Here is a 23325-nt window from a genome sequence, read left to right as displayed (position 1 = left end):
AAAAAAAACTGTTTACCGTTTTCCAGACTATTTTTTGGGATATATATTTACGCTGAGATGCTTCTACATTTCACAAGGACAATAACAGTAATAGTCATTTATTTGTTACTTAGTTTAAGTTATTTTTTATTTCATGTGTTTTCTTTGTGTGCCATGATTTTCAGGCTTATATAAAAAAAAGCATGTTCTGAAAACAGAGAAAAAACTAAACAAATTAATAAATATCGTAGATTCAAAATAATACATTTTCACATTTTGTATTAATATATCATTTATGAATATTCCTCTAAATATTATTATTTTTTTGTATATTTTTGTACCATGTTTTTCGGGCCTACAAAAATGATTTGTGCTGAAAAGAGGGAAAAAACAAAACAAATCAATAAATATATATGAAAAAAACCCTTTCATAAGGACAATAACAGTAAAAGCAATTTATTCTTTACTTACATTTAATTAATTTTTTTGTATTTTTATTCCTTTTTGTGCCATGATTTCTGGCTTATTAAAAAGATTTGTACGGAAAAGAGGGAAAAAACTAAACAAATAAATAAAAAAATATATTTAAAAATACATTTCTCAAGGACAATAATATTAATAGTATTTTTAATTTTCTTTATTAGTTTTAGTTTTGTATGTTTATTCCCTTTTGTACCACAATTTTCGGGTTTATATAAAAATAATATATTCTGGAAACAGAGAAAAAACTAAAATACATGAATAACGTATGTTCCCCATAAAAACATAAATAATAAGATAAAGAAAAAAAGGTTTATTTTCTTCATATCCTTCCTTTACGCAAAAACGTCAATCTTTTATTTACATTCCGTTTTTTTTTTTAAATAAAAAAGCTCGCTCCGCTCCGCTAGGTGGCGGTGCTGCGTCATCCTCGCAGCATCCGCGTCCACGTGAGAAGAAGAAGGAGGCCGACAGCAGTGTGGTGCATTTTCCAATGCGAGCGAATAAAGCGACACCAGCGTCTTCTTGTTGCTCCATCACCGGACACCGAGCTTTTCTAGAGACGCGCTTTATCCCCGGAGACCCTCGTGAAGACCCTCGTGAAGACCCTCGTCAAGACCCTCGAACCGACTCGTCGTGAGTAGCTGTTGTTATTTATTTTTAAGAGGGGGGGGGCGATGTACTGAGCTGCGGTTCTGGTTCGTGTCCCGTATGTTTACGTTTTTCTATAAGAGACGATGATCCTCGTACAGACGCGCAGGAGACATTTTTTATTGAATAAATATCTGTATATTCTCAGTCGTATGTGTCGGTGCATGATGGGAAGTTGCGTCCGCGGCTGTCATTTCACCCTCAAGCATCTGAGAGACTGTCTTCTCTCTTCCTCACGAAGACTGACTTCATCTCTCTCTTCCTCACGAAGACTGGCTTCATCTCTCTCTTCCTCACGAAGACTGGCTTCACCTCTCTCTTCCTCACGAAGACTGTCTTCTCTCTTCCTCACGAAGACTGGCTTCATCTCTCTCTTCCTCACGAAGACTGTCTTCTCTCTTCCTTACGAAGACTGACTTCATCTCTCTCTTCCTCACGAAGACTGTCTTCAGCTCTTTATTCCTCACGAAGACTGTCTTCTCTCTTCCTCACGAAGACTGACTTCATCTCTCTCTTCCTCACGAAGACTGTCTTCAGCTCTTTATTCCTCACGAAGACTGTCTTCTCTCTTCCTCACGAAGACTGTCTTCATCTCTCTCTTCCTCACGAAGACTGTCTTCTCTCTTTCTCACGAAGACTGTCTTTATCTTTCTCTTCCTCACGAAGACTGTCTTCTCTCTTCCTCACGAAGACTGACTTCATCTCTCTCTTCCTCACAAAGGCTGGCTTCATCTCTCTTCCACACGAAGACTGGCTTCATCTCTCTTCCACACGAAGACTGAGTTCATCTCTCTCTTCCACACGAAGACTGACTTCATCTCTCTCTTCCTCACGAAGACTGTCTTCATCTCTCTCTTCCTCACGAAGACTGGCTTCATCTCTCTTCCACACGAAGACTGAGTTCATCTCTCTCTTCCACACGAAGACTGACTTCATCTCTCTCTTCCTCACGAAGACTGTCTTCATCTCTCTCTTCCTCACGAAGACTGTCTTCTCTCTTCCTCACGAAGACTGACTTCATCTCTCTCTTCCTCACTAAGACTGTCCTCATCTCTCTCTTCCTCACGAAGACTGTCTTCATATCTCTCTCTTCCTCACGAAGACTGTCTTCTCTCTTCCTCACGAAGACTGACTTCATCTCTCTCTTCCTCACGAAGACTGTCTTCTCTCTTTCTCACGAAGACTGTCTTAATCTTTCTCTTCCTCACGAAGACTGACTTCATCTCTCTCTTCCTCACGAAGACTGACTTCATCTCTCTTCCACACGCAGACTGACTGCATCTCTCTCTTCCTCACGAAGACTGACTTCATCTCTCTCTTCACATGAAGACTGACTTGCATCTCTCTCTTCCTCACGAAGACTGACTTGCATCTCTCTCTTCCTCACGAAGACTGACTTCATCTCCCTTCCACACGCAGACTGACTTCATCTCTCTCTTCCTCACGAAGACTGACTTGCATCTCTCTCTCCTCTCGACGCTGCAGTCCAAATATGTGCTGCAGTCATCCAAGTGTCCCTGCAAACACCTTGTCAGACAGCAGGGAGAGAAAGTGTGGAATATCAAGTGTCTAGGAAGATTAAACGAGCGCCAGTGAGGATTGAATTGAGCTGCATCTTCCTTCATGTTCCCGGTTCTATTGTCGTATTTGGTGACGACAAGGTCGTTGTTTACATTGTGACTATGAGTAGGCGATTCCAGTGATGTATGTATTATTTTCCCATGATAAATATGAAGAAAGCTATGGACTATATTATAACCTGTGAAAATGCAATAACTTCTGGTCAACCTTCTCAATACTAAGTCAGTTTTTAAGCTGTGACCTTTTTGTTCAACCCATCTTTCTCCCCAATGTCATAACTTGCTCAATGTTTACTAATTTAAAAAAAAATTCTTTGGGAGAACTTGCTAAACAAAGACACAGAATATATATTTTTTAAATGATTTAATAATAATAATTTTAAATCAATCAATTCATGTTCAAGTATAAAAAAAAATTGCTCTAAAAATCAGCAAATGAATAGCCCTGATTGAAGAAACACACCAAGTTATTTAAATATTTATACTGTATAATAAACAACTTATACTTGAGTATGTGTGTGTGTGTGTATATATATATATATATATATATATATATATATATATATATATATATATGTGTGTACACATATATACAGATGCATACCAGTGACGTGCGGTGAGGTTCATGGTTGGTGAGTTTAAAAAAATATATGATTTAATTCACAATTTTTTTCAACAAGTCTATATTGAATTGTTGTGATATGTTGTGGGACGTTAGTCTACATCCTCTAGATCTGTGGCAGTCATCGATTGTGGATGAATATTGATTTATAGCTTCATACAGCTAACATACTTGACATTCACATACGAGTCAGAAATATTATGTTTTAAATATATACATTTATTTAAAATTCTATATTCAAAATTTGCTGAAAATCTAAATTAGTGTTAAAGAATTAATGGATATAGAAAAAGATGAACGAAACTAACAAATAATTTAAAAAGGATTAGCAAACAGGGATTTAAACAGTATGAAATACAGCCGTGATAGAAAAGGATTACAAGGAAGACGCAACTGATTCAATGCTCTTAATTTGAAAGCCAGGCGTTTATTGCCTCCTATTAAATGGCTTTCGGGAAGTTTAGCAAGTGTTTCTTGTGGTATATTTAACTATGCAGTATAACTATACTATATTAAGTATAAGTTGTTTAAACTATAAACTAATGGAAACATAAACACACTAAGGGGGGCTACACTGTGTTTCAAGCAGCATAGAGGTGGAATTTTTTTTGTACCTGTTGTTTTTGCAATTCTTTTTCTGCCACGTTTTAATGTCCGGTTTTACCCGCCATTCTTTTTTTTTTTCCTAACATGCTACTTTATGCTGTTATGCTAATGCTAACATGCTATCTCCAGATAAACCCCTTAATTCAGGGGTTTCAATCTCATTTTAAGTCATGTATAAGTTATCTTTTACGTAACACAATTGCAGCTCATGGATGGATATATGGATGGATGGATGGATGGATGGATGGACTTTATTAGTCCCTCTGGAGATCTCCTTCGGGAAATCTGGTTTCCAGTTCACAGCAGACAATAGTTTCAGTGCAATAAAAAGAACAAAGTGCAAGGGATGATAAAGTGCAAATATGAAGTGTGTATATATATATATATATATATATATATATACAGTATAATTAGACTTTTCCTTTCCTTAGTTAAACCCTTATTGTGGACGCATTTGTTTATTTTTCTTGTTTCCATTATGGTAGAAAGCTTCCTGTGTTCGAGACCCGTGTAAAGACACAACCTCTCAACTATTATTTAAAAATGTATTCCTATTTAAACTATATTATTTGGAGTAGTGCTCACAGTAAAAGCTGGATTTCTACCAACACATTAGCATAGTAAAGAGAAGTGAGGGGGAAGCTGCCTTTTTAAAACAAGTCTTTGTCAACCCAAAAATGACAACAAGCGAATGGTATATTCAGTCAACACCTCCACAGTACTTGTAAAAAAGAGAGTTAATTTTAGCCTTTTCTCGTGGCTATGTATGAGCACATTGAGAACGGAGCTCATTACTGTGAAGTTAGTCGTGGGCTTGTTAGAGAGACGCTCGTGGCCTGGATAATACCGGGACTCGAGCGAACACTTCATTAGTCCACCAGGATCTCCAGGACGAGGACTGCCCGCCACAGTGCTCCAGAACTCCTCCGAGACCGATGGTAAACACGACCTCGATAAAATATATATTATTTATCATACACGGAAACAATTATTGTAAATGATATGATAACAAATGGTGTCAAATAGTGAATACTAAACACAGAGAATAACTTTTGAAATGCTGTTGTGTCAAAGGCTGGAATGTGGATCTTAAAGAACATGTTTTTTCATTTGTCCCCTAGTTAAGGGAATTTTTTCTCTTGCCAAAATGATCTCGCAACAATGATTTAAACATCATCTTTTTCATGAAACATTATCAAGCCATCTCTGGCTGTAAATAATAATAAAAATCAATTTTGGTATCTTATTTTGAAAATATTGGTCTTTTAAAAAAAATATGTTTTATTAACATAAAATGTATATTGCACGTTTCTTTTCAATGAACTGTGATTGGAACAGCAACTTCAAATAAAAAACATTTGTAGTGTCAAAAATAAATCTAAAAAGTGAGGTATGTTTTAAAAGTACTTGAAAATAAATAACTGGATAAGTGAGGTATGTTTGAAAGGTACTTGAAAATTAAAATCTGAAAAAGTGAGGTATTTTTTAAAGGGACTGGAAATTTAAAATCTGAAAAAGTGAGGTATTTTTTAAAGGGACTGGAAATTTAAAATCTGAAAAAGTGAGGTATTTTTTAAAGGGACTGGAAATTTAAAATCTGAAAAAGTGAGGTATGTTTTAAAGACACTTGAAATTTAAAATCTGAAAAAGTCAGGTATGTTTTGAAGGTAGTTGATCATAGAAATTTGAAATAGTGAGGTATGTTTTAAAGAACTTAAAACAAAAAAGTGAGGTATGTTTTAAAGGTACTTGAAATTTAAAATCTGAAAAAGTGAGGTATGTTTTAAAGGTACTTGAAATTTAAAATCTGAAAAAGTGAGGTATGTTTTAAAGACACTTGAAATTTAAAATCTGAAAAAGTGAGGTATGTTTTGAAGGTAGTTTATCATAAAAAATTGAAAAAGTGAGGTATGTTTTAAAGAAGTTAAACAAAAAAGTGAGGTATGTTTTCAACGTAGTTGATGATAAAAAATTGAAATAGTGAGGTATGTTTTAAAGAACTTAAAACAAAAAAGTGAGGTATGTTTTAAAGGTACTTGAAATTTAAAATCTGAAAAAGTGAGGTATGTTTTAAAGGTACTTGAAATTTAAAATCTGAAAAAGTGAGGTATGTTTTAAAGGTAGTTAAAAATTCAAATCCAAAAAAGTCAGGTATGTTTTGAAGGTAGTTGATCATAAAAATCTGAAAAAGTGAGGTATGTTTTAAAGAAGTTAAAAATAAAAAAACCAAAAAGCGAGGTATGTTTCGAATGCTTCTTTTCGGCGGGTTCAGCTGTGGACAGCGGAGAACTCGAGCGGTTTGATTTTGAAGATGATGATTTTGAAACGAACGGGAGATGAAAGACGTCTGGCAGAAGGAGGGGGTTCTGTTGCTGCTGCCGTCACGTCAAACCCACGAGAGTCGGAGCCTCCATGGGAGCGAACGTTGAGTGTTGATCTGTCGGTATCTGCTCATCGATGGACTGTCAACATGTCGGCGGAGGATCGGCTTCGGCGCCCGCGACCTTGTCGGGTTCACGATAAGCTCCGGACAATGAAAGAAAAGTGATCGGCGTCACATTCGAGAGATGCCAAGTAGATGCAGACGAATTTGAAGGAGGGTTTTTTTTTTTGGTCTCGACAAAGCAACGAGTGCGATCGTGACAATATATAAATCATCTAGTTTCACTCCTCAAAAAAAAAAAAGCGAGTACATTTCTGCACAATCCATTAGTCGTAGTTAGAGAAAACAAAACATTGCATTCGCAGACTTCTGCAGATGCTAATCACGTGGAAGCCAAAAGGGCCAGCTGTTCTGGGCCTCTATGAATATTTCAAGAGACCGCTGCAGTATTGATACACTGGCTGAGGGGACAGGTTCAGGAAGACGAGGGAAACGGCTTGGACCGGGTCAAATGGACTGTGATGAAAAGACTCACACTTGTCTACATGTGTTATCTGCACAGGGACCTCCCACGACAACTGCGACGACCGAGCTGATGGTGTCTGATTCACAAATCTCTTTTCTTACGGTGGGAAAATATATATTGTTCATTTAATTTGGATAAAAAAAACTTTTTACCCTGAATAAAAAAGATCAGAAGGATATCAAAATAGAATTTTATTATCCGCTATTTCAATATTCAAATGATAATTTAACTTGTTTACTTTAAATGTAATAAATGCAGAGACTAGATGCTGTTATTTATGTTTTTTATTCAATCTTTTATTCCAGCTTCATGTACTTAATGTTGGAGAGTTCGTTATTGTGAATTTTGTAATGCTGTATAAATACAATAAAGACTCTTTAATATAAAAGGATGTAATAGAAATTAGGGGAGTTTAAAAATATCGATTAGAAATGTATTGCTTTTTATTTTTTAAATGAAACTGTATCGATCTTTAACAGCACCGTATCGCCTATTATTATTATTATTTATTTTTAGATTCAAATCATATTTTATTTTCTACCATAGTTTATTAGTGGTTTACAGTTAAAAATAAAATAGATTTTTACAAATAACGTGCAAATATTGACGTTGTTTGTACATTTTTGTGTTGCAAATAACATCCACTAGATGGCAGCAGTCATTATGTCCTCGACAACTAAAGTAAAAAAAGAAATCCCGGGCGATGACTGAGGACGAGAGGATACAGTCGACCTCAGCATCTTTTAAAGCTGATATTTTCATGTGGTCTGAAAATTCTGCTACACCCGAGTCAAGTACTCGACAATACTACAAATGTATCCTTGTTCCTTCAGTATCACAATATATCGTATATTTGTCCCTGTATCGTATCGGCAGATTCTTGACAATACACATCCCTACAAAAACCTGTGAATATTGCTGTTGAAATTTCTTCCAATTATATTGAATATTAAAATTTCTATTTTCAATTTACATGCAAATATATTAACGCTGTGTTCATTGTTGTGTTGCAATTCAACTTCTGGCAGCTAGAAGGCAGCAGTCGTTACGTCCTCCACAGCTTAAGACACTAAAATAAACATACTATACATAAATAATACATACAATACAACAATAAGATTAAAATCTGGGCGATGACTGAGGACGAGAGGATACAGTCGACTCCAGCAGCTTTTAAAGCTGATGTATTTGTCAAGAATCATGTGCTCTATAAATTCTGCCACACCAGTGTCAAGTACTCGACAATACTACACATATATCCTTGTTACTCACAACACCAGAGTAAAGTACTCGACAATACTACACATATATCCTTGTTACTACACTATCACAACACCAGAGTCAAGTCCTCGACAATACTACACATATATCCTTGTTACTCACAACACCAGAGTAAAGTACTCGACAATACTACACATATATCCTTGTTACTACACTATCACAACATCAGAGTCAAGTCCTCGACAATACTACACATATATCCTTGTTACTACAGTATGGCAACACCAGAGTCAAGTACTTGACAATACTACACGTTTATCCTTTTTACTACAGTATCACAATATGTCGCAATATATTGTATAATTGTCCCTGTATCATGATATGTGTCATATCGGCAGATTCTTGCCAATTCACATCTTTTAAATATATATTTTTTATTGAGTATTGTTTCGATTGTTTAAGCACTTTGTGACCCTGGTCTGGAAAAGTGCTCTACAAATATAAATGACTTACTTACTTACTTATGAATATATTTCCTTACCCCTGTTTTTTTTCCTATTTAAAATCCAGTTTAATCTAGTATCGTCCCCTTCTTTTCCCCCTGGTTTCTCTGACGTCCATGTTATATTTTCTCAACATGATTGACCTGGCGTGACTGCAAACTGCTGGTTCTCTGCCACACGTTTAATGGTAGCACTATTTGACATGTTGTTTTTATTTGTTGCGAAAAAATACTTTTATGAATTAATGTGAAACACATGTGTAATTACAGCAACATTTGTGTGTATCACTAGACCGTGACCAAAATATGCTCGGGTTGTTCAGAATTTCTATGAATGGAGAAGGTTGGATTAAACTTGCTTGGCTGCTTCCCTGAATGTATTTGCAGCCCTTAAAAGCGTCGAAACAGGAGCCGAAGACTTCTGTGCTTTTCGGTCCGACTAGTATAAATCTCTAGGGCCTCATACAGTAGCTCAGATGGTAGGTGTTTGGCTCTTGGTCTGAGAGGTTGTGGGTTCAGTTCCAGACTAGATTGTGGCGTCCCTGAGCAAGACAATTTACTAATTGCTCCTGATGGTTCAGCTGCGTCGCAGCCTACTCCCATCAGTGTGTGGTTGTTTGTGTGAATGTGTAACTTAGTGTAAAGCGCTTTGGATGCTGAATAAACATAGAAAAGCTCTATATAAGTAAGAGCTATTTAGTATTTGATATTTGAGAATATTCCAATTCCTCAAAATGAAAAACTTTTCGTAAAAAGTGCATATTAATTCCAATTCCCTCTCCAACGACATTTTTCTATAATGACCTTGTAATCCGACGTTTCCACTACGACTCATCGCAAATGTCCTACAAAGCATTACCGAGCTCGAGCCCAATCGGGCTTTAAACATTGATTTTGAACTTCTTTTTAACGTCAGCGGCTAGTTTTCGATCAATTCAGTCAGTCAGTGTTGGTCTGCAGTAACCGTTTGCTCGCGGCTACTATGGCTAATTACGTACTACTGATCAATGTGGAGCTTTTGGAGTGACGCCAACTTGTGAATGTGTATTGATCGTGTGGTATGTTACTATTAGCAAACGATACACTTTGATTCTTTTTATCAACAAATTAAAAAAAAAAGGTTCAGTGAATTATAAAGAATCATTTTAAATGTCTGGTGTCATATTGAGGCATGTTTAGTGGGAACATGCTAGATCAGAAATTAATCACGTTAAGTGACCCACTTTGTGTTGTTAAGTACAATACATTACAATAATACATTTTAAAATTGCACCTTTTACGTAATCAAGACACATGGACTGCAGTGATGTGATCAGGGTTGTGTTGTTGTGTAAAAGTAAAATAATTAGATTGGTCATTTCAATCATTCATGGCATTTGTTCATTTTTTTTATCTTGCAATTAATTTTCAGTCCTCCACAGCTAAAGGAAGAATGAAATTCTGTTATGACCGAGGATGAGAGGATACAGTGACTCCAGCAGCTTTTAAATCTGATGTTTGGACTTATTTTGGTTTGAAAACAAATGAAAGAAGTTACGACGTCAAGTACTTGACTCTGGTGTTGCAAATTTACAGACCACATGACTCTTGACAATACTACACATATATACTTGTTACTACAGTATCACAACACCAGAGTCAAGTACTCGACAAAACTACAAATATACACTTGTTACTACAGTATCGCTTTATATCGTTGACACTGTATCCAACACTATATCATATATACGTATCGCCACATTCTAAAGAGCCTTGACTGAGGACGAGAAGGTACAGTGGACCGAGGACGAGAGGATACAGTGACTCCAGCAGCCTTTAAAGCTGATGTTTGGACTTATTTTGGTTTGAAAACAAATGAAAGAAGTTACGACGTCAAGTACTTGACTCTGGTGTTGCAAATTTACAGACCACATGACTCTTGACAATACTACACATATATACTTGTTACTACAGTATCACAACAGCAGAGTCAAGTACTCGACAAAACTACAAATATACACTTGTTACTACCGTATCGCTTTATATCGTTGACACTGTATCCAACACTATATCATATATACGTAGCGCCGAATTCTAAAGAGCCTTGACTGAGGACGAGAAGGTACAGTGGACTGAGGACGAGAGGATACAGTGACTCCCGCAGCTTTTAAATCTGATGTTTGGACATATTTTGGTTCGAAAACAAATGAAAGCAGTTACGACTTCGTCAAGAGACGTGTGGTCTGTAAATACTACAACACAAGAGTAAATTACTGGACAATACTACGATTATATCGTTGTCCCTCCAAATAATCGCAATATATATATATCGTTGCCACTGTCCAATAATAGTGGAACAGAGACACGTTTTTTTAATGAATACTCAGGAAGATATAACAAAAAAAAATGTTTTGATAAAATATTATACATGGTGTTTATGGCAACTTACTCCAGCAGCCTTTACAGCTGGTTTTGTATACTTTGGTTTTCAGTTCTATTACTTCAACCGAAAGAGAGTAAAACTGGAAATAATCCAGTAAATTATGCAAGTGTATCGAAATATGTATTGTATCTCTACAGCCCTAGAAGTAATACAAGGAACTTCAATACTGTGAAAACATATAGTCATAACTATGTACAATATACGCAGTAAACAAAATACTGTGAGAAATTCCTTAAAAAATATATACTGCGTTCCTGCAAAAAAGCGTATTTTGAGGTAAATCTTTGACCAGGAATCCACATTTGGGACCAAATAACTGCGTCTAGTGTCGCTCATGAGAAATACCACCAACTCACTTATCCTGATAGGAGGCGAGGGACTGAAGCCCATGACAGCTGCTTAAGGCAAGAGGCGGCGAGACCCCCTGGAAGTACTCAATCAACCTCTGTTCTGTATGTTCACGGACCGTCTGAGGATATATCTGTTTGCCCAGAGTCAACCCGGGCGAGCACAGCCAGAGCACACCGAGAGGAAAACACTGACCACCACGGATCAAAATCTAGTGACCAAAAAATTGATCTCGAGTACATTTGGATTCTGGACGAGTAGTTTGTCAATTTAACGCGGGTCTCACTATTATTATTTTTCAGCTTCTGTCGCCATCATTGCCTGTTAATCTCTACCTTTTCTGCTTCATAGGGATAAGTATCAACTAGAAAGACGCTTTAAAATTACCCTTTTGTCCTTTTGCCCTCAATGTAACATGTTTTTTATCCGCATCAGAGCCTCCTTGACCAGATGTTGAACGAGAGAGAGGGAAAAAAAAAAAAAACCCCGGGAGGACGAATTCACCGCCTGGTATATAGGGAGCTTAAAAAGACCAAAATAATTCCCCTCACCCCATACCCTGCAATCTCCCATCCCCCCCCCCTCTCCCCAAATTCCCTGCGATAGATTGCTCCGCCGTCTGATATAGATTTAGCCGACACTCTATCAGTTCTGGACCCAAACAGAAAAGGACTCGTGCATTATCATCATTTGAAATAAATCCTTGTGATTAATCCCTGTTTAAAAAAAAAAAAATAACGAGGTCACTCTTGATACCCGAGGCTTACGGGGGTTTTGCTGACCTTGCAACATTAACGTCATCCTTCCTCTGTATAGAATCGACAGCAGGAAAAAGAAAAAAATGCAGTTTTTTCTTGCAACACCTGCACTCAGCGTTTGTGGGTCACATGGTATTTAAACCATTTTTTTTTCTTTTTTTTCCCCCTCCTTTCATGCCACCGTCCTAAGTGCTGACTGCGCCACATAAAAATATCAAGCTAGCCCCAGCATGCTTGGTTGTTGTTTTTATTTTTATTTTCTAAATGCAGTGGAATTCTCGCTCGTAATCAGATTGTGTTGTTCAGCCATGCACGTGTCGATGGGGTGGTTATTTTGGACAATAGAGCGATGGGTTTTTAGGGATGCATGACCCTGTTTCGCGTGGCTCAGACATTTTTAGCCTCACGGAGGGTGACCACATCAATGCCGCCCCATCTACCCCCGTCACCAAATAATGCTGTAAACTCCTAACAATATTTTTCAATACACTGTACTGTACGATGTGTTGCTTAAAAGCTCCTTCGACCCAAGACTGTGTTTTTGAAAAAAATAAATCCCGATGGATCGTTGTTTGGAACGCATGTTTATGGCTTAAAGATAATTAAGAAGGTTTAAATTGGGTTTTTGCCTTCTTTACCTTACCCAGAATCCTCTGTTTGTGCTCATTTGTAAATGAAGGATTATACAGTTGTATCCCGGTATTAAAGCGAGATTCCACGAACTCGATACAAATTGAACTTCTGTCTGTTACGCCAAACTACACTTGTTTCTATAAGCCCTTCTTTTCTTTTTTTTACGTTGGTAAATTATCTCATTTGTGGTTTTGAATCTTCTGGAACAGTTCAAGTCAAGAGTGTGTGTCGAGGAGTACAGCAGAGGATTGTTTTTTTTATTAAAGGCGACAAATCGGAAACAAAGCGCTCACAGAGTTGTGTTTAAGTGATCAAGACGTCTGAATAATTGTTGTTATTGTATCCGTTCCGAACATTCTTGGTTTTTACATTTACAATGTGTTCTTCCAGACTCGGTAAATTCCGAGTTTGACCGGCTCCTGTGGTTCTTGCAGGGATCGGAATTTTATTCTGTCCTTTTTTAGAGGAAACTAGACTCGTTCATGAATATTGTTAGGCCTTAAAAATACCTTTGGTTGGCCTCAATTGAACTTGAGTACTGAGAATATTTTTTTAAAGTGGACCATCACGATCATGTTTTCTTTAACGGGTATTTGGTAAATAGCACCAACAGGATTTCTATTTAAATTCAATATAGAGGCTCAATGGAATCTGAACGAACTTTAGCGTCCATTTGTGGAGTGTTGGCCAATCAGAATCCAGAATACCAGAATGCCAATCTGTACTAGTACAGATTACAGATTGGACTCCTGAAACTGAACTGGGATCTTAATATTGATATGGGTTAGGGCTAGGGTTTGATTTCTCCAATTAGAATTGGAGATTGTCTTGATAGAATCCCCATTTGTCCTAGGACAGGTTGGAATTCCAATATTCAAATCCCAATACAGTAGTAAGATTCCAATCTCTCCTAGTAGAATCTGGAATCCTCCTAGGAAAGGAGAAGTTGGAGGTGTGTAATGACGATATAATGCATAACATAACATGCATAAGATTGTCTCCCCCAAGTGGCAAAACACTGTACCTTCAATGGTGTGGAACCTCTGTTGCGACGGTGCCACATACAGTATGTATATTATTTTATTTAAAGAAAGCTCTTGGTGTGTCAGTTTCTGGTTATATCTTCCTGTGTCTTTATATAAAAAAAAACTCTGACCCAGGACTATTGGACAATACAAGCAAAGTATATACTATACTACAAAGATATATTTGTAGTATAGTTGTTACACACAACATGTCTCTTGACGAAGTCGTAATTGCTTCCGTTTGTTTTGAAACCAAAATACGTGCAAAAATAAGCTTTAAAAACTGCTGGAGTACAGCTGTATCCTCTCATCCTCAGTCATCGATGGTATCTTGCTGCCGTGCATATTTGCATGTTATTAAAAGGAACCACGAGAAAAATTAAATGAATAAATAATCAATTTTTTTCACAGTCCAGTAGAAAATTGATACAGTATCTTAAGGAGAAGGAAACAATTACAACAGTAAATACAAAAAAAAAAGGTAAGACGGTGTATGTTTGAGTTTTTAAATTCTTTTATATTATCTTGTTCGACAGCTATTATGCTCAATAGTTTGATTTGATTTACTCTGGTGAATCCAAATACATCTTTTTTTTTTCACTATGTCAACAAAAATTGTGTTGTGCAGAACCTCCGAGCTAAACAACTATAACTGGTAGTGTGGTATCTTCTGAATATCGTGTGCAATACCGTCCATACAGTAAATTGACTCGATAAAATTCCATTCTCGACAGCTTCAAGTAAATTCCCGCATTCACAGAAGAGGCAAACAAAAGCCTCCAGGATGCCGGTCGTATCTTCAAATCTGAGCAGGCGACTGCCTTCATACCACAGAATGAAAATACGCAGCCATTTAATCATGAAAGCCCTCTGATAATTTAGCTTATTCACTCTGAATTTACATCACTAATAGGTATAAATGAGTTTTTATTCATACGGATTAGCCCGTGCTTATTTTGTAAACCAGGATCAGAGGAGGTTCAGGGGATAGGAAACGTCACTAAATGCCTGGAGCACTTCACAGGGAACAAAGTAGGTAGAACATGAACTAACAAAGAGGCTTATTGTGATGTTGTTTTTCCTCTTTTATTTTGATAAATATTAGAACAATCGGTGGCTGTTCATCTGTCATACTTCATCTAGTTTGCAATATAATTCTGAGTCAGAAGTCTGTAAAGTATTTGGCCAACAATTTTGTTTATCTAAAAAAAACATTATTATTATCTTTTTTAAAATATACTTTCTCTAGCTAACCCATCTATATATGTATTGTTATACTTATAATGAAAGTAAATGTGATAATACAGGCAATGATAATAACATTTATTCTCAATAATGATGGTACTTTTTTGGCTTTTTATTACAAGGTTCCAAAGTTGGATTTTGAAATGATAAACCCTGACCTGTTCACGACATTCTTAAAAAATCCAATAAGAGCTGCATTCAGAGGGTTTTTCTTTGACTTGAATAGTAAATAATAAAATAATGATTAGATGTTTAGTTTCCAAGTGATAGTGGACCTTCACCTTTGTTCGGGATCTACCCTAAAAAAAATCGTATTAAAGTTGCTTTTTTTTTGTCTCACCTTCATTTCAAGGTTTCCTTTTACTTGCCAATAGTTCATAATAGTATGGGGAAAAAAAAGAAATGTATTTAGCTTACACAACTTTCAAGATTCTTTTAATTAACCTTGTTAAAGTCTAATGACTTCATTTGAAAATTGGAACTTTTTTTCTTGCCATCGACTCGGGATTTAATTTTTATTTGATATTTTGTTGGTTAGAATGCGAGTTTTGATGTGGGAAACTCTTCATTCTTATCCGTTTTCTGTTGCTACACTAACAACGTTTCTTCTTTTAAAAGCCACAATCGCCCACAAATCATCCTCAACAGTTTTTCCCGCTTGAAAAATGTTATTTTCTGTGGTTTTGCAATGAAAAAAAAAGAATCAAACGATCCAAAATCTAGTCTTAAAAGTAGTTTCTTTTTATTTTGTATGGAAGTGATCGCTTCAATCGATATGCTTTTGTAAAAGCTTGGATTGCGTCGTAAAGATTTATCTTCTTTCGCTCCGACCGATGGAGCGGCACGAGACCCTTCGCCCCGAGGACATGAGTGCGTCTGACATTGTACTGATATTTTCTGTGAACATATGCACCAAAACACAAAACTGGCCTCCGCGTGCATCACCCCTGATAACGGGCCCCGTGTCATGTTGTGGCCAAACATGTATTCACACCTGGATTACACTAAAACCCATTAACAATAAAACCCTCGTCGTCGCTGTGAAAACATTTTTTTTTTTTATTCTCTTCTTCTGTCCTCCACTCCAGGTCTGGTTGTGTTATTACTGGAAGTAAAAAGGCAGAAAGTAAATCCTCAACAGCTGAACCATGAATGATTCTTTTTAACTTGAGACGCCGCATCAATGAACGGATGAAGAAGCGTCGCTCCTCCAATCGCTCGTCCTCTTCATATTTATCAAGCGTCTCGTTTTCCCTTTTTTCCCCTCGTCCTCGGTACACTACGCCAGCATTCCACAGTCCTTGGTGATATGGCTATATATAGACGGCAAAAGGAGGAGCCAGATTAGGAAAAATAAGAGCGTCTCTGTCGCTGGGTGCCGGCCCGGGCACCTTGCTTCGCTGCCTCTTTTCCGAGGGGTTAATGATGCTCACATTTTGAGACGCTGTGCTGGAGTGACAGAGGCAGAAGAGGTCAAGCCATGTTCTTCCTCTATTAACCACCAAACCTCTGGGCCAAATGCTTTTCTTTTTTTTCTTTTTCGAAAGCAAACCATCTCTAGGCTTTGTTTATTTGAGCTGTGGTCCCTGATACAACTTCGCCATTTAAAAACAAATATTCACAGAGATATATAACTTTTGGTGGGTGAATAGTAAGGGTGTGTATTGACAATTATCAAGCGATACAATGTGTATCACAATAGAGGACAAACGATACGATATGCCATACATTTTAATGCTAAATAACCAATTCAAGATGTTTGATTTTATACCAAAAAAAATAGAAACTACTGTTGAATATCAATATAGTATCATGCAAATTATTCTGTATTAAAATGTATCAGTATTTCCCTCACACCCCTAGTAAATGGATTTGGAAGTCATTCTTAAAGCTTTTCCTTGAATTTCTGAGACTCCCGTGTCGTTCTCAGTGTTATCTTGATCCTTTTAGTATATATTTTATTGAGTATTGTTTCGATTGTTTAAGCGCCTTGTGACCCTGGTCTGGAAAAGCGCTATACAAATATAATTTACTTACTTACTTACTTACTTTGGAAAATAAGACCAGATTTTCTCTAAGGTAACAATGACTTGTAACTCAAGTCAAGACGCTTGTTTTCCTCCAGTTTGATCCTGAAGTTGAGCCTTAAAAAAAACTAGTAAATTGAGTAAAACCCAAACCCTATATGGGACCATCTTGTTGGAGAGAAACCAGCCAAAGTGCACCTGCTGAGTCAGCATTACGTCGAAATATTTTCAACTGAAAGTCAGTCTGTGGGGAAAAGAAAAGGTTGGGAACCCCTTTACCTGAAGCACTTCATTGTCAAAATATCCCTCTTTCAAGCCTTGGAAATTAAAAAAAACAACAAAGTCCAAGGGATGACGAAGTGCAAATAAAAAGAACAAAGTTCAAGGGATGACAAAGATCAAATAAAAAGAACAAAGTCAAGGGATGACAAAGTGCAAATATAAAGAACAAAGCGCAAGGGATGACAAAGTGCAAATAAAAAGAACAAAGAGCAAGGGATGACAAAGATCAAATAAAAAGAACAAAGTCAAGGGATGACAAAGTGCAAATATAAAGAACAAAGTTCAAGGCATGACAAAGTGCAAATATAAAGAACAGAGTTCAAGGGATGACAAAGTGCAAATAAAAAGAACAAAGTCAAGGGATGACAAAGTTCAAATAAAAAGAACAAAGTTCAAGGGATGACAAAGTGCAAATATAAAGAACAAAGCGCAAGGGATGACAAAGTGCAAATAAAAAGAACAAAGAGCAAGGGATGACAAAGATCAAATAAAAAGAACAAAGTCAAGGGATGACAAAGTGCAAATATAAAGAACAAAGTTCAAGGCATGACAAAGTGCAAATATAAAGAACAGAGTTCAAGGGATGACAAAGTGCAAATAAAAAGAACAAAGTCAAGGGATGACAAAGTTCAAATAAAAAGAACAAAGTTCAAGGGATGACAAAGTGCAAATAAAAAGAACAAAGAGCAAGGGATGACAAAGTGCAAATAAAAAGAACAAAGACAAGGGATGACAAAGTGCAAATAAAAAGAATAAAGTGAAAGGGATGACAAAGAGCAAGGGATGACAAAGTGCAAATAAAAAGAACAAAGACAAGGGATGACAAAGTGCAAATAAAAAGAACAAAGTGCAAGGGATGACAAAGATCAAATATAAAGAACAAAGTTCAAGGGATGACAAAGTGCAAATAAAAAGAACAAAGTGAAAGGGTGGCAAGGGGCAAATAAAAAGAACAAAGTGCAAGGATGACAAAGATCAAATAAAAAGAACAAAGAGCAAGGGATGACAAAGTGCAAATAAAAAGAACAAAGTTAAAGGGTGGCAAGGGGCAAATAAAAATAACAAATTGCAAGGATGACAAAGATCAAATAAAAAGAACAAATAAAAAGAACAAAGTTCAAGGGATGACAAAGCGCAATGTAAAGAACATGGATCAAAGGAAGTAAGAAAAAAAGAAAAGGATACAAAGATTACCGTAGAATAACAAAAATCCTTTCACTCGGCTCAAATCAATTTACACTAATGTGTCAAAATCTGTCCTTTAATGTGGCCCTTTGGATAGTTGGCTCCTCAACGTGAACATGTGGTGAGAGTCAATCAAACAATAGTCTTAAAAACCACTAGAGTTAAAGTGTTTTTTCCAAACCGAACGATAATAAACATGTTTTATTAAGTGTTTTTTTTTACGAACAAAACATTATTATTTTTCCTGGTTCTTTTTATATTGGATTTTCATAATTTGAAAAACGTGCAAAAATGTTGTTTGTAGTTTATTTGCCTTTTTTTCCTTCTTTTCCAGATGACTCACGGTGTTGATCAGTAGATAAGTCTATTGTTGTCCTATTTTGATGTTTCACTACAATTATGTTTGGATTAATAGTATTTATTTCAGAGTATTTAAGCAAAATCTGTGACAGGTTTTAGTCGAATCCGCCGACCATTTTTTTAATACGCAATAAAGGATTCACCGGAGAAGAATCCTGATGTCATTTCAAGTGAGGAGCAGTGGAAAGTCACAGTAGTCGTCGGCCTCTATGAAAGCAGCGTAGCAGGTGCTGTCGGCCCATGGGTGCATATTTGTGTTCGCTGCTCACTCAGTGGGAACTTTTTAATTTGAATCCGTACGTTCTATAAAACAGGTCGGGATTCGTTCTCCCCTCTGGGGCCCTTTCTGTGTCAATGCTGGTAAGAGAAACAAAAAAAACTGTGGCTGGAGCCGCCACGACAGTTGTTAAATACTTCAAAAAAAAAAAATCACTGCGTCGTTGCAAATATTTACAGGCTGTTAGTCAAGTTTTCTCTCCAGGCTCGATTTTTAATGAACTATTAATAAACGCGCCTCGTATCCGGACGGACTCGTTACGCTCCAGGTTAATTGACTGGCGTTCACGTGGGAACGCACATGACGAAACAAACGCATCATTTTCCAGATTAATGAAGTCAGTCAGAACACAAGTGTTGCGCAACATGTTCGGAAAATGTTCCAGTGAGTCATTTTTTGTCTACATCAGGAAAAATGTTGCGTTCAAATACTACGAGAAAGAAGCTTTTATTTATTTAATTAAAAAAACAAACCAACATCTTTTACGATCCGAGTTGTTTTCCCAGGATTTGAGATGTTTATTATTTTATTTCCTATTTGTGGGCTGAATCAGTTCAACATATTTTTTTAATTTTGTTGTATTTTTTGAGAATGCCTTGAAGACGGGTGAGCAATTCAGTTTCTCAAGGTGCCACGTTTTATTACGTTAATGTTTCTGAGGGGCAGTCAAGCCGTAAATATAATAATAATTAGAACATTTTATTTTATTGTGATTGGGGAGGAAACTGGACAAAACATGGAATACATGATACATGTATGACATGATACATTTTTCAAAGCTTGTCTTTAAACATAACTTGGATTAGATTAGATAGATTTCTTTCATGGAATTGGGTTTCCAGTTCAATATAGAAAACGAGAACAAAGCGCGAACAAAAGAACAAAGTGCAAGGGGTGACAAAGTGCAAATATAAAGAACAAAGTCAAAGGAAATAATGCAAAAAAAGGAAATGCTGACCTTTTTTTCCTTCAATTTATTTTGTTGTACAAGAAGTAATCAAAAACATCAAAAAGGAAGGTTTGGTCCTAAAACAAAAGATAAATTAAGAACATAATAATAATTTAAAAAAAATACATTTGCTGCCTCAAACATTTTTATATGATCAGTTTTATAGTTTTACTCTGACCTCATGAGGGGCCACATAAAGATGGATTAGGGTCCAATGTGTTGCACTTTGTCCTGGTCTGGTCTTTAGTAAAGGTGAAGAAATGGGGAAAACAAAGGCATATGTTTGTAAGAACATAGTTAAAACAATGAGTTAGAGAGTTTGTTCAAAAACACAATGTTCTAAAATGTACATAGTGTTTTTTAATTATAAATTGGATACATTACAATTAAGAATTGGACGATTTTCCAAGTGAACTTGGGTGTATAAATCATTTTAATCTTGTTACTATGAAGTGTCACCGCCTTTGAATAACGAATCCCATGATGCCTGAATGCGTTTTTGTGTACTTTGATCATTTTTAATGTGTTTTTCTTTTCATGTATTGAGGACGACCTTTTCAATGTGGCTCATCTGGTGGTACAACTTGGTTACACCTTGACGGTTACATTTTCCTGCAGATACAGATGTTTTTGCATAAGTGAGCATCCACCTGGAATGTCCTAGTATTCTGGGGCCAATGTCTATGTCAAAGTACATATTGGAATCCAGTTGGATCTGGAATCCTACTAGTACAGATTGGAATTCCAATCTGATGTTCAGATCCCAGTTCCTACTACTGAACGGGGATCTGAATATTGGAATTCCAATCTGTACTAGTAGGATCCCATATTCTACTAGTGAATTCCAATCGCTACTAGGAGAGATTTGAATACTACTACTGTGTTGGGATCTGAATATTGGAATTCCAATCTGTACTAGTAGGATCCCATATTCTACTAGTGAATTCCAATCGCTACTAGGAGAGATTTGAATACTACTACTGTGTTGGGATCTGAATATTGGAATTCCAATCTGTACTAGTAGGATCCCATATTCTACTAGTGAATTCCAATCGCTACTAGGAGAGATTTGAATACTACTAGTGTGTTGGGATCTGAATATTGGAATTCCAATCTGTACTAGTAGGATCCCATATTCTACTAGTGAATTCCAATCGCTACTAGGAGAGATTCGAATACTACTACTGTGTTGGGATCTGAATATTGGAATTCCAATCTGTACTAGTAGGATCCCATATTCTACTAGTGAATTCCAATCGCTACTAGGAGAGATTTGAATACTACTACTGTGTTGGGATCTGAATATTGGAATTCCAATCTGTACTAGTAGGATCCCATATTCTACTAGTGAATTCCAATCGCTACTAGGAGAGATTCGAATACTACTACTGTGTTGGGATCTGAATATTGGAATTCCAATCTGTACTAGTAGGATCCCATATTCTACTAGTGAATTCCAATCGCTACTAGGAGAGATTTGAATACTACTAGTGTGTTGGGATCTGAATATTGGAATTCCAATCTGTACTAGTAGGATCCCATATTCTACTAGTGAATTCCAATCGCTACTAGGAGAGATTCGAATACTACTACTGTGTTGGGATCTGAATATTGGAATTCCAATCTGTACTAGTAGGATCCCATATTCTACTAGTGAATTCCAATCGCTACTAGGAGAGATTTGAATACTACTACTGTGTTGGGATCTGAATATTGGAATTCCAATCTGTACTAGTAGGATCCCATATTCTACTAGTGAATTCCAATCGCTACTAGGAGAGATTTGAATATTACTACTGTGTTGGGATCTGAATATTGGAATTCCAATCTGTACTAGTAGGATCCCATATTCTACTAGTGAATTCCAATCGCTACTAGGAGAGATTTGAATACTACTACTGTGTTGGGATCTGAATATTGGAATTCCAATCTGTACTAGTAGGATCCCATATTCTACTAGTGAATTCCAATCGCTACTAGGAGAGATTCGAATACTACTACTGTGTTGGGATCTGAATATTGGAATTCCAATCTGTACTAGTAGGATCCCATATTCTACTAGTGAATTCCAATCGCTACTAGGAGAGATTCGAATACTACTACTGTGTTGGGATCTGAATATTGGAATTCCAATCTGTACTAGCAGGATTCCATATCCAACTGGATTCCAATCTGTACTGTGACATCTACATAAGAAATGCCTCTAGCGGGTGAAACATTGGTGGTGACCTCACGAGCAATTTTAGTGTAGTCTCAAACTTTCATGCAGGAGTGTTGTTTTTGTTTTTGTGCGTTCTAAAAAAACCTCTGTGGAATTCAATGCCCTATTGTGTTTCAACCTTCCTGAAGCCTAAGTGCCCAAAAAAGGATGTTTATCCATGAAGCTTTTGCACGACTCAAGTGGGTGTGAGATTGTGTAGATACAGAGTGAACGACACAAACTGCCTTTAAATGGAAACAATCACTAGGTAGTTTTGAGAAGAGAGCCCTTAAGTACGACTATCTCCGACCCTAGCCCATGAACTTCATTTGTACCTTCTGGTGCTGGAAAAGGTGTGTTAGGCACATGATGGTGCCGTGACATAATGGAGATGGACTTCTGCGGCTTAAAATACCGTCTCATAAATGGTTTATAAGGGTTTTCTGCTTCCAAAAAATCTTAGGTTCCACTCTTCAATCGTCACATGGAGCCTCCACATTTCCTTCCATAAAACCGTGCACATAGAACAATTTAAAGCTAGAACGTAAAAGAAAGAATGTTCAGACGGTCGCCTTAAGTTTCCAAATCATCCAGAAATATCAGTTAGAATTTTAGTTGTTTAACAAAGACATAACTTGCATAAGGTATGTCAGTTACGACCAGATATCATTTAACACCATTACACTCATTTCTACAAGTTTAGCTTGATGTTGATAAATATTTTGCAAAGTTACAAATGGAAAGTTGCGATACGTTCTATGGCCAATTTATTGAAATAATCCATGTTTTGTCATGAATATATATATTTTTCACAATTTTCACTGTATGTTTAATCATAATCATTCATTGCACCTTCAAATAATTTGCCTTTTTTTTAATTGAGCAGCTGAATTATAACTAATATAAAGCATAAATCAATCATTAGTTCATCTGCTTCAATACTAAAAACAATTTTGATTAAATTTCAAGTTCCAAAATGGAGTCATTGGGAAAAAATATATACAAATACTAGCTGGGGGAGGTCAGAGGTGATTTAAGGCAGATATAGGCCTAATGAATTCCGA

The 23325-nt window shown here is 36.5% G+C and overlaps 1 protein-coding gene across 1 annotated transcript in view; it reads left to right on the top strand.

Annotated features, from left to right (window-relative positions):
• Positions 1-930: 930 nt before the first annotated feature.
• Positions 931-23325, top strand: part of adarb1b (adenosine deaminase RNA specific B1b) — a 152050-nt gene continuing 129655 nt past the window's right edge. The window contains exon 1 of the mRNA XM_087803728.1: positions 931-1095. The gene's annotated coding sequence lies outside the window, so the exon portion shown is untranslated. The remainder of the gene's footprint in view (positions 1096-23325) is intronic.

This window comes from Callionymus lyra, chromosome 12 (genome assembly GCF_982586985.1).
Source record: "Callionymus lyra chromosome 12, fCalLyr1.hap1.1, whole genome shotgun sequence".
NCBI lineage: Eukaryota > Metazoa > Chordata > Actinopteri > Syngnathiformes > Callionymidae > Callionymus > Callionymus lyra.
The sequence above is the reverse complement of the archived record's forward strand: the minus strand, read 5'-3'. Positions and strand labels throughout refer to the sequence as shown.